At 41.1% G+C, this 12,416-nt stretch overlaps 1 long non-coding RNA gene across 1 annotated transcript; it reads left to right on the forward strand.

The window, feature by feature from the left end:
- The first annotated feature begins 1,511 nt into the window (after window positions 1-1,511).
- Window positions 1,512-12,173, forward strand: LOC111587844 (uncharacterized). Its single transcript, XR_002748111.3, has 3 exons — window positions 1,512-1,645; window positions 3,636-3,761; window positions 12,098-12,173. It is a non-coding gene; the product is annotated as an uncharacterized LOC111587844 (long non-coding RNA).
- Window positions 12,174-12,416: the final 243 nt, after the last annotated feature.

Genomic DNA, 12,416 nt, shown 5'->3' on the forward strand with positions numbered 1-12,416 from the left:
CTTGTACCTTTATCATGTCTGTGCTTCCCATTTCTACTATGTATACATACATAGGGGTCACTAGCTAGGTAGTATGTATTAGCCTGTTCATTTCTGTTGGATATTTGTGTATTTTCATTACATGTGTCATGTTGAATGTTTTCTTATTGTGTGTATTCTTGTGTTAGTTCCTGGGTTGTGAAAAACACCATTTCGTTCCCAAATTCAAGTTGGTTTACTGTGTGTGTAAATGACAAGAGACAAACTTGAAACAAACTTAAATCTTGAACACGAGTGTTGTGAAATGGATGATGTGAACATGGTTATTATTTACATTAAAAATGACCCAGAGTTTGTAGTTTAGCACAGTCAAGTGTTTTTTAAAGAAATGAGTATAGCACAACACCAGAAGTTGAATGTTTATTTCAAATGTTTCATGTCTACAAATAGATTTTCATAACATCCTGATATAAATGTAGTTATTGAGTTGGCACATAAAAATCCACTAGTATAGTCATTTAAATACTGGAACCATTCAAGGTTAAAGAAAAATAGCTCAGCCATTGTAGAGAGAAATCCATGAATTTATTTTTATTCTTCAAACCATTTTCTTTTTTCTTTGCTATATCATCTTATGCAAATACTTCATCCTGTCCTGACTCCCAACATCATTCTAACCTCTTCTTTTTGTCTTCTTTTATATCCCCACTCTTTTCCTATCTAATGTAATTTTTGCTGCCTTCCCATTTAATCTTAGCTCGTCTCCTTTCTTTGTTGTTTCCCTCCTCTCCTCTCCTCTCCTCTCCTCTCCTCTCCTCTCCTCTCCTCTCCTCTCCTCTCCTCTCCTCTGTATTTCTGTGTTGAGAGCACAACAGTAGAATTTGTTTTGCTGGCTCTCATCAGATTAGTGTTGATTTTTCTGCCGCCAAGCCGCAGTTCAGCAGAGTGGATGAACTTCTTTAACTGTTTATCAGAGGCGCATTTACACTGCACTGCTCAGCGGTCCCGCGGTTTGTTACCTGCCATTTACCATGAAATAAAAATCGATGGATGCTGAAATGTGATTTTATGGCCTGCTGTTATTGAGACCAATGATGATTTCCTGCTTAACAGGATGTGGAATGTCAGTCCCCTGGTGTGCTGTTTTAACTGTAGAAAGCAGTTTTATAAACTGGTATAGCAGCACAATTTTCAGGTTTCATGTTGGGATAACTGGATTTGACATTCAAGTCCAAGAAAATGTTTCACAATTGCAAAAGTTTCTTGTCTCGGTGTAGATGTCTGGATCGAAGTTCAATATCAGATCATAACATTCGTTGCTTATTGAATCAAACAACTTGTAGCAACTGTGCTGTGGTCTTGACTCCCACACACACTGTCATTTCCCAAACTACAAGTGGTTCTGGGGTTGCCTGCAGAAAACGGTAGTTAACATGAACCCTCTCCACTTGAGTAGAGTTGTGCACCAGACAATGATGACACAGTGTCCTGTCAGAGAAGTAATGACTGAGATTTACACTCTATTATTAGAGCTGGGCCCCTGTGAGCTGCCACCGGAGACCCCTTCCTCTCTCATCCAGAGCCAGCAAGAGAGAGGTCTGAGACATGGCACAGATCACAGCTAATGCACTGAATCACCAACCACAGGATAACATGCTGATTAGAGGTAAAATTATAGTGTTTGCTGTGTCTGTATGTTTTTTATCCCTCCTGTACTTTTAAGAGGCACAAGGTAAAAGCTGGATTACAAGATATAATTTTTAAAATGTCTGTATTCTCTTAAGAATTGTGTGAGTGTGCTGTGGTTACTCAGTCTGCGTGTTAACCCCATAAACTGAACCATTCGTAATAGCACTCCTGTATTAGCTTAGTAACCGGACAAGAGGAGGGGAGTGAGGAAACAGGAATTAGTCAGCACAACATAATAACCACCACTGTCATTTATAGTGCTGCTACTCATTACCTTTCTGTGTCAGACAGGAAAATACTTGCCAGGTTACCATCTGATGACCATTATTTCTGTTTGTGGTATTTTTCATTCAAAACACAAGTTAATCCTCTCCTCACAAACTTGAACTCTATTGGTCTGTGATTCAGACTGCCATGGTTGTTATAGTGGAAATTTAGTTTCCCAGTAAGTACACAAACGCAAACACAATAAGCATCATGCGTATCAAAGGCTGGATATGATCATACAGTTGTAATACTACTTTGTCCATCAGACTCAAAGCATAATTACATTGCACATTGATTTTAGCTCATCCTAATGATTTCAGATTATCTTTTCCACTAGTGTAAATTCAGATGTTTCACAGACCCTCACTAATAAGGTCTAATACTACTGGAAAGACAGATAAATAGCACAAAAAAGCACAGAGATGTAAATGTCCTGACAGGCTATGAGGACATGTTTCCTGGAACGCCATTCTCTCCCCCCCACCCTCCTTTGGTCACAGTAAGACGACACATACAAACAAGCAAATAGACACAAAGGCAGAGCGATACACTGCTGAATTTCCCATCTGTTGTGCATAAATGTGCATGGTTTCACATGCACATGTTCATGTACACAGCCTCAAAGAGGTGGAAGCTCCAGGGAGGGGGGCTCCTGCCAAAGGAGCAAAAGGGAAGCGAAAGGATGGACAAAGAAGAAGACAGAGGGAAGACCAGGGTTAGAGGAGGAGAGGAAAAGGGTCCGCTGTCTCAGCAGGTGGTTCAGAGCTGTATGGCAATGTCATCATGTCATCGCCATGGGAACACAGAGCCCACAGACTCTTTTGGACTAATAGGCAGTTGTCAAGGCAATGATAAGATAAATGCTGTGTTTGATGGAAACATAGAGCGATGGGCCTGATAGGCACCAAGAAGCACCCAAACAATCAGCAGAGAGCTGTGGGAAGGGGGTGATAGAAGACAGTGGGGTAGACAGTGAGAGAGAGAAAGGGTGAGGGGAGAAACAGAGGATGGACTCCCACCAGGCGGGCAACGTCAAGCTTCTCTCACTCCCTCTCTCAGCCAGGGTTTCTCTTTGTCTGCTGAGCCTGTTGGCTTCTTCCTCTTGATTTCTGCCTCATTCCCTCCTCTTGCTATGTGACCTGCACACTAACACTTGACTGTAGAAACAATCTAAACCTGCTGCTATGTGTGTGATATGTTCATACACAAACGCACACTTACACACGCGTGTGTGTGTGTGCGTGTGCGTGTGTGCGTGTGTGCGTGCGTGCCTGCAGGAGGGAGGGGGTATGTGCTTATCTAATGTTGAGGATTGAATTCAGTTAGCCCCAGTGGGATTGGGTTAGAAGATGTCAGAAAGATAGATGGGCATCATGCTATGACACCCTAGCCCCCCTACACCCCTCAGATTGTTTTGCATGTGTGTGTTTATCATACATATCGCATCCACCTACGTATGAATTCAAAACATTTTATAGGTAATATTTGCTTTAAATACTGCACAGCAGAAAAGGAAGTTCATATCATGCGGAACTTAGCTGTAATGTGATTGTCTTGTTTTGTGTAGACTGTACACATTGTATTGCATTTCAGTTTTCATCACAAGCATGCATCATATGCATACTGTGTAACAGAGCAGTAGTCTTTGTCACCTACTTGCACATACCAACAATACCAAAGATGGTGACTTTTTCTCTCAGGCCAGCCTGAATGATGGATGGATCCTGGGACTCCAGTAGCTGTCAAACCCATCCCAGTGGCCTTTGTCCTGGAGGAGAGTCTGTCCATTTTACCCCAAGGATCTCCTGTCCTGATGAAAGCTGAAGGTACTTCCAGATGTAATCTGATGGTCAACATTATTACATGAAGAAAAGAGAAGAACAAAAAATATGTTTGCTGCATGTCCCAGTGTAAACGTATGTGTATATACGTGTGAAAGCCATACCCCTGGCCTTTGGCTTCCGATAGGTATCCCCTGCCAGTGTTGTGGTCATGTATTGATTTGTAGACAATTGTGCAACACAGTTGGACTTCTCTTTCTCAGTTTTCTTACTGCTTCTATTTCCTGTGCTTGCATACCTACACACACACAAATGGCAAAGTTATCTGATCCGAATCAAGCAAGTCATTTTAATAGGATCACAATCCCAAGTTCAAAAGGTATGGATCCTATAAAAGCTTTATGATTCAGACATAGTGTGACACAGTATTTTTCTTCTGTCTGTACTTGTCGCTCAAATGCACACACACACCCAAATAGACACACACTACCTATATGGATGTGTATGGCCCGTATGATCTTTTCTCCAGAGAGTCTGATAGAGTCTGATGCCCTGCAGTAATGGCTAGCCATACCTGGCCGTAGCTGCCTCTTCATGGCCTCAGGCAACTGCTTAGCAATTCCACTCTGAATACAATGGGCTGCAGGCATGCACACACATACACACACACATACACACGTACACATACATACACACACACACACACACACACACACACACACACAGAAAGCCATACACATCCAACAGACCTCTTTCAAAGCTCCTGTCCAGTAATGAATTTCCAGGCCTTGGAAAGCTCCTTCTGATACACTTCAAACAGGTACTAACAAAAAAAGACAGACTATGCCTTCATCTTGCCCTACCTCCACTGTCTAGCATCTCTATCGCCTCATGAAACCCAGACAAAGTGCATTTATGGATCAAGACCACCAAAAAAAAAAGCAGCGTGTTCTTAAATGCATCCTTAATATCAATTTTTAGAACACAAAATCCTGAATGTTCCTTTGTAGGACTATGTCAACCTTAGTATCTGCATATTCCACCTCTTTTAGTGCAGCTCTCGTCTTTCCTTGTCGCTCACATTGGGATGGATTTGGTGTTTGACACTGGCTAGTTGTACAAAGGAGCAAGTCGCAGGAAGAACAGGATCCACATATGAAGACATGCCAATCACAGGCTTAGAGAAGGCAGAAAAGAGAGAGGACAAGAGAGGTGCTATGGCAGCCTCTCCACTGGCTTTTGAAAGGAGAATACATTTCTGTCACACTCACTTCCCATCTGCTGGATCTGCCTGTTTGAGTCTGCAATAGAAGACACACAGACACAAATGCTCAGATACACACTAAGCATTTCATGAAGGTGGTGGTCTTGCAACACCAGCATATGCTATCAAAAGGCACAAAATATGTATTCACGTACTATGAATATGCTGGCAAATAGCCTCATGACCATATTGTACAGATTTTGCACTGCCAATTTTACATCTAATGCCAACATTCAGTGCCATTGCAGGAAGTTGTGTGCCTTGTAGCATGTCTGACTTTGCTGTACGAGACACAAGTTTGCATCCTGTCACAGACTTGCAATTAACATTCACTCTTTTATTAACCAGCCATGATTTCCCACTTAACTGGGTGTTTAGATGAAAGTTGTAAACAAAGTTTACTAGTCATAACCTCAGTCTTTTCCAAACTTTAAAAAAAAAAAAAAAAATTTAAATAGTATGTTTACTTGCTTTTTTGCCCCGAATTGGATGAGAGGGCTGAAAAAATTGTCATGCCTGTATGGTTAAAGTGAAGCTACTGCCAGCAGTTAACCTAAACCACCGGTTTGTCTGCCAGTACCTCTACAGCCAATTAACATAAAATCTTGTTTGTTTAATCTTTACATAAAACAATGAAATGCAAAAACAACACCTTGTCATGTCTTGTCCTAACTTCCAAGAACCAAAGGAAGCTAGCTTTTCCCTCCTGCTTCCAGTGTTTAGATGTAAAAACAAACATTTAATGCAGTCGGAGACTTCACGTTCCCAATATTGATGCTCTTGTCTCTTTATAGGGTTGGAATATGTCAGTGGAATTCATATGTTTTGGATGATTTCTTATTCTGTACTCAGACCCTGTGCTGTGATGGAGAGTTGAATATTGGTAACAAGGGTGTGTGTGCCAGTTTCGGTGTTTTTGAGGGCAGGGTGATGTAGAGTAGTGTAAATATAAAACCCTGACTTCCTGCTGTCTCCTCCATTATGGCAGCCACTGAAACATAATCTGCCCGAGCACTACAGCTGCCTGCCAGCCTCTCTCACTCCTCTACTACCATGTCGCTTCGTTCCGGCCGTCATCCAGCTGCCTCTCCTCTCTCTGCATCTTCCTTCACTTTTGCTCCCTCGTTCCTCACCGCTTTTTCTGACATGTCATTAGTCTTTGCACACAAGCCCTCAAAACTGCATGTTTATTTTTACAGTGTGCACCTAACGTAACCTGCTTAGGTTTCCTGTTGGACTCTCTTACATTCCCTGTTGGGAGGAGAGTGATGGGACAGCAGGACACAGTGAGACAGACAGATTGAGGAAGAGGGGAGGAGACAGGAGTGAAGGACAGGATGGAGAGGGTGTGGTGCTTTGGGCATCACCCATATTTATTTTCTATTGTAGGTGCTGTGGCCCACTATGCGATTATCTAAGTTGTTCTTTTTTTTGTCTTTTTTTTTTTTTTTTTTTTTTTTACCTTGACCTTGCGCATGGAGGGTATTTTCCAGTCAGCAGAACGCTTTATCTCTGAGAGCAACAATCAATAAGGATAATTAATGATGCCCGCTGCAATGATAGCCTCAGCAGTCATTACCAGGCATTAATCCATGCAGTCAGAGGAGGGTCAAGGCCGGCCGCATCGCTCACCTAGAGGCGTGGCACAAATTAAAATAATCTACACACTGGCCGCTCTGTCAGGCCTTTTCTGGTGCATTCACCTCCGTTGGACCATAATTAAAGATGGCCCATTGCTAGGTGATGGGGCACCAGGGTGACAATCCACTGCGTTGTCTCTTTAATATACAACACTTAGCCCGGAGGATGACACTAACAGCAATCTGTAGGAACTCATCTCACCTGCAAGCGTGGGAGGGAGGGTGCTTTTTTTTTTCCTCTAGATATGCTGGGACATAAATCAAAGGCACAACATGCAATTTTCTAATAACGCGGCGCCATCAGAAATGTGATTTAGCAGTAAATATAATTTGGTCTGGGTGTGAGACATATCAAGTGAATGTATTATCTTTGCAGTAATGCTGTGCTTAGAGAATGAAATATCACAAAGACGTGTTTTAACAGGTGATCTTAGGATAAGTCTGAGCACTGGAGACTGGTATAATGTCTTAATATAAAATATAACATTAGATTCTGTGATAAATTATGTTGAACAGATGATGTCTTTGTCAGAGATTCAACAGTTTGCCCTGAAAATATGTTAAGCCATAAGTCACAGTACAAGTTTCTCTACATTGCAAGACAAATACAAATCGGATGAAAAAATGTGACCAGTAGTGATCACTGCATCTTGCTCTCATCTGATCTTTCATTTTTCAAGCAGAGGTAAACAGCTCAGAAAAATGATATTACCCTCTGTTCTTTTATACCTCCTTCTGATTGGCCGTAGCACCACATCAGAGGAGGGGAGCAGCCGAGCCTCCTACAAGTACCCACCTTGTTGTCAAGGACATTTACATTTACAGTTTAAAGTTTGGAAGAGAAATTCAGCTTGATTCCATAATTCATGGGTGACATTTTCATTGTACTTAAACTTTAGGGTAAAAATTGGAAATGTGAGATTTAATTTCCTGTAATGTTTAAATTACTTTTTGCTTGGCCGGCATCCAAACGTGGGGAAGCGCCGAGGGGCAGAGAAGAGATGTTTAAGCAGAGGTTGCTCTCACTGCCAGCGGAGAAGTGGAGAGAATCTATAATAATGAAAAATGCATTTATCTTTGGCTGCCATTCCTCCTTTTCTCCTCTCTGAAAAACATTGCGGTGTAAACGCAAGTGTGTTTGTGAGACAAAATAAGGTATGTGTCACATTCAACATGCACAAGCAAAGTGGAAAAATAACTACATCAAAATCCTAAAAGAAAAAAAACTCAAGTGTGTCGAGTTGGAACTTATCCTGAATTATGAGGAAAGTCAAACTGCAAGCATCAAGAAGGGCGCTTGATGATGATTGACAAGCATTGGTTGTATCTCACTCCTACGCATGATTATGCCGTCTTCATCTATCCTCCAGTAGCTCTCTCACCTTCAGCTCTGTTTGGTTAAAGTGAAGAGGCGTGCAGGCGCAGCACAAGACGCTCATGTGATTTCTATCAAGTCATTCTCACCAAGTTAACTTCTCCTTTTCCCCGCTTTAAATTTTTTGGGTTTTTGAACTTATTACTGGTCCGCAAACTAAAGGGGCCGAAAGGGGAAGGTGTGAACTCCCATAGCAGCAAGTCAGAAATGCTCAAACATACAGACTTTTAATAGTAGGAGAATGTCAAATGCTTATAAAACAAATCTAGAAATATTCCTTTTCAGTGAATGATTCTCCTCTGTACATATTTCTCCTGATTAATTTCAGCCAAACCAGCAGCAGAGATGAATGTTGTATATGCCTGTGTGGAGTAAACACTGCCAGTAAACTTCAGGAATATGGCAGTCATGTTGAACATTTCCCAGCAGGCACTCTTGTCACTGACATTTATTTTTTAGCTTACTTTCACATTACATCAGTGGTGATTTAGACCAGCAAATTAAACACAGGATGAAACATGAACTCTGTATTTCTTCCCTATATACACCTTCTCCTGTTTTTACAGTCTTTTTCCCAGTGTTTTAACTGTACATACTGCAGTCAAAACAGAACTGAGTGCTATATATTGCAGTAGGTTAAACACACATCAGGTTTTATTTATAATTAAGCAGTGAATTCTAAACATTTTAAACTATTTATTTATTTATTTTTCCGTTTTCTTTCCCCCATTTCCATCCAATAGAGTAATGGAGAATTATAGAGATTAGTGATATGCGCATAAAAGACTGTCAATCATTTAAAATTAATTCCGTAAAGCGTCTGATGATATGATTGTTAGATTGCTGATTTTCAGACATGAGCCGTCATTAGGCAACAGACAGAATTGTTTATGGAAAACCGCTTCCTCTCCCGCCTGTATTTGAGAACTAAATGCAAAGTTTATGTTGTCTGCTCATTTGCAGTTCTTTTTGTGATCCTCTTTTTGGAAAGCGATGATGAAGAATGTAGCATTGTTAATTCAGGAAGAAAGCATCGTACTGCGCTGAATGTATATACCGAGAAGGAGATCATCATTTGTTTGGGCTCGTGTCTGTTAGTGTGTGTCTATACTTGTGTGTTTGTGTGCATTATCCTGCATATTTCCGGGCATGTGTCTGTTTGTACCCCTGTGCGCGCCCTGGTCTTGTCATCACGCTGGCCGGTAGGATTCCTGATATCGTTGAAACCTGCCTGCCGGTTAATTAGAGCAGGCATCCAGCCGCCCTGGCTTCATTTGACTATCAGCCACCAAGCCACTTACTCCATAATTTCCTGCCTGAATTGGAGGGCTTTACTATCGCTCACCCAGGCAGATCGGAAGTTTCCCTTTATCTTCTACATGAAACTGGCAAGCTGCACCCGAACTAAGCAGGCCCAACACCAGAATACATATACATTATGATTACAAGCCAACAGTGTGAAGTTGAGACACAGGAGAGCTTCAAACCTACAGCAAAACAAAAGATAGGAATGTTTTGCTGTCTCTGGGTGTGTCGTGATAACAAAAAAAGCTTTCAAGTCTCAAGTTTTTTTCAAGCCACACCTCTGTGTTGTCTGTCCCTGCATGTGTGTATATTTCATATTGGTGATTACAAATTTTGTGCGTGTGCACCCTTGTCTGTGTGTGTGTACTTGCTGTCGTCCACTTTGTCACACTGGCTTTTAACTTTTTATGGTTTTCTCTTCATTAATTGAAAACATGACGGGGTGCTCTCGGGGCCTGATGGATGGAGCAGGAGAATTGAGAAAGCCATTAGCTTTACTGGAATCACAGCCTGTCAAGCAGTCAATACACACTGCTTTATGTGTCTGCAAGCAAAGATGGAACAATTATCCCTTTTATTAGGCAGCCACGGCACGCACAGACACGCACGTGTGCCCACACACACACATTCTGCATCGCAGGCAAGAGGATGGCAGCAATAACGATCAGCTAGAATCAGTCATTCATTACTGTCAAGTACACCTGACTCTCAGCTTATTAAAAACAGGCTTAATAGGAGGAAGGAGATCGAAAACTTAATTAGTAAACAATTGTGATTAGTAACCTTCGGAATAAATAGACATTTTCTGACTTTGACTTTTAGAACCGTGTTATCATACCGCATATACAATTAAACTACAAGGTAATACACAGGTTGCATTTAATTTGCATATACTCCAGGTTCTATACTGACAAACTGTTAGCAAGTCTTTATCAATACAAATCACTCCACATCAATTTTCTCATTGTTGTGCCAATCTCTCGACTCTAGTCTGGATCCCCATCATGAAGCTGTTCGGAGTTTTTATGGTGTTTTTAATGAGTGTTAATACATGATAAACACATGCAAACACATGATGATCGGGGAGCTATGAATACCATGAATAGCTTCCCAGAGTGTCCCTGGCCTCCCAGCCCCTTGTGGGGGTCATGCCCCCTCACTGAGTGGTGCTGAGCAGCAGGAGGTCACAAGTTCACAACCCAGGGGCTGGTTTAGTAATAGCAGAACACTGCAGGCTGTCTTTGAGGGGATGGTTGGGCCTGCGATCAATACAACAGGTACAGGAACAGCAGAGAGAGGAGCAGAGAGAATACCTCTCCGGGGAGATCAGAGTTATCAGAATCTACACATTGTGGAAAACAAGTGCATTTACTGTATACAAAGAAACACCAGCAACTTCGATGAGATTTCACAGACCTAAGCAGTGTAATCATCAATGTTATTGCTAATGTAACAGATAACTCCATTTCTGGAAAGGTACTTCTTAAAAAAAGCCTCCTGTTTACCTTTTTGGAAGAGACTGAACCAAAAGACTGTGGGGAAAAATAAGAAAGAAGAAACTGAAGGAGAGTAAAAGAGGAGTGTGTGTTTTTTCTATTACCTCTCTGCCATTTCTATATAAGCAGTGGAGCACTTTACATAAGATTTATTACATCCAAGCAGAAATATTATCTTCTGCAGGTGCCATTCATCACCCGGGCCATGAGACGCTGTGAATGATACCACCAAATTATGTAGATCAGCCATGTCTGAGGGGACGATTCAATTTGGTAACCTTGGTAACCTCAGGTACTCTGAACAACCAGACTCCCCATCACATAGCCGTTTTTGGCACATCACTAAGCAAGTGCAATAAGCAAACACACATACCGACAAACAAAAACACCATACTGTACCTTAATGCAGTCTCTGTGCATGCATTCAAATGTACAGATGCAAACATTCAAACACATATGGAACATATATGAGCGTTTAAGATTAAATGTATAAAAAGATGGATGGCTATGGAGAGAACTTGTAGGTGTGACAGGAGTTATTGACCCCTTGGGTGCAGATAAACTTCAGATGATCATGCCAGATTTTGGTCGAGGCCACATCTGGGAAAGTTGTTGACCACCAACAATAACAATTCCTGTCAAAGGCATCATCTGGTCCTGACAGATTTTCTCATTTGTCATTAATTATTTAACTTTCTTCTCATACCAACAACAATAATTGATGAAATGGAAAACACAATCATTTTATGTGTATATGGACCCTGGCTGGCAATTGAGATTTTTATTGTCGAGAGCTTACATTAAAAGACCAAAATCAACAATGAGTTGTTTTTTTCATACCAACAAAGTAACTAAAGCATCACTTACTTCAGCTTATTCCTCTTTGGGCTGCATTGTGATCTGAAAACTACAAAAACATACCAGCGAGCCACACAGTTGCCCGTCTTATCCTTTAAAATAGAGATGATCTTCACTTTGAATGATGTCACAAAAGAAAAAGGGACAGGTAAATATTCTTTTATTATAAAAAAATGTTTATTTTATTCCCATTCCAAGAATCTGTCACCCCAAAATAATTTCACAGCCCTCCAGGTTGAAACATCTTGGGGTTCTTGGAGAATATGTATTGCCAATTTCTTTACAGACATTCATAGTTTCTTTCTTTCACTTGATGTAAAGGTTGAAAGCCACTGGAGAAACTTTGTCCTGTATTTTATCAATAATTTCTTTGTGAAAACCTGGTGTATGTATATAAACTGTCTTCATTACAGTTATTTACATTTATTGCTTTTCACTTTCAGCCCGGTCTTTCCAGTTGCTCTTTGGACCTCCTGGCGGTAGCAGTTGTCCTCCACGAAGAGAAGTCATGAGAACAAGTATGTGTGCACAAGACACTTCCTGCACATCACTGACAAAAACTGCCCACGTATTGAAACACCGGCAACCCACAAGTCACAACCCTCCTGGATGCAAAGCATAAACGGTATTTAATTGTTTTGACCCAGATATTATAGGGCAGTTTCTTCTGCTGTTGTTCAAAGCATGCACCAAATGTTATGTATAAGAATAATACGACTTGCTCTGAGCCCAGGTAGGTGTACCATAATTACCAATCATCTC

Source organism: Amphiprion ocellaris, chromosome 7 (genome assembly GCF_022539595.1).
Source record: "Amphiprion ocellaris isolate individual 3 ecotype Okinawa chromosome 7, ASM2253959v1, whole genome shotgun sequence".
In the NCBI taxonomy this organism is placed as follows: domain Eukaryota; kingdom Metazoa; phylum Chordata; class Actinopteri; family Pomacentridae; genus Amphiprion; species Amphiprion ocellaris.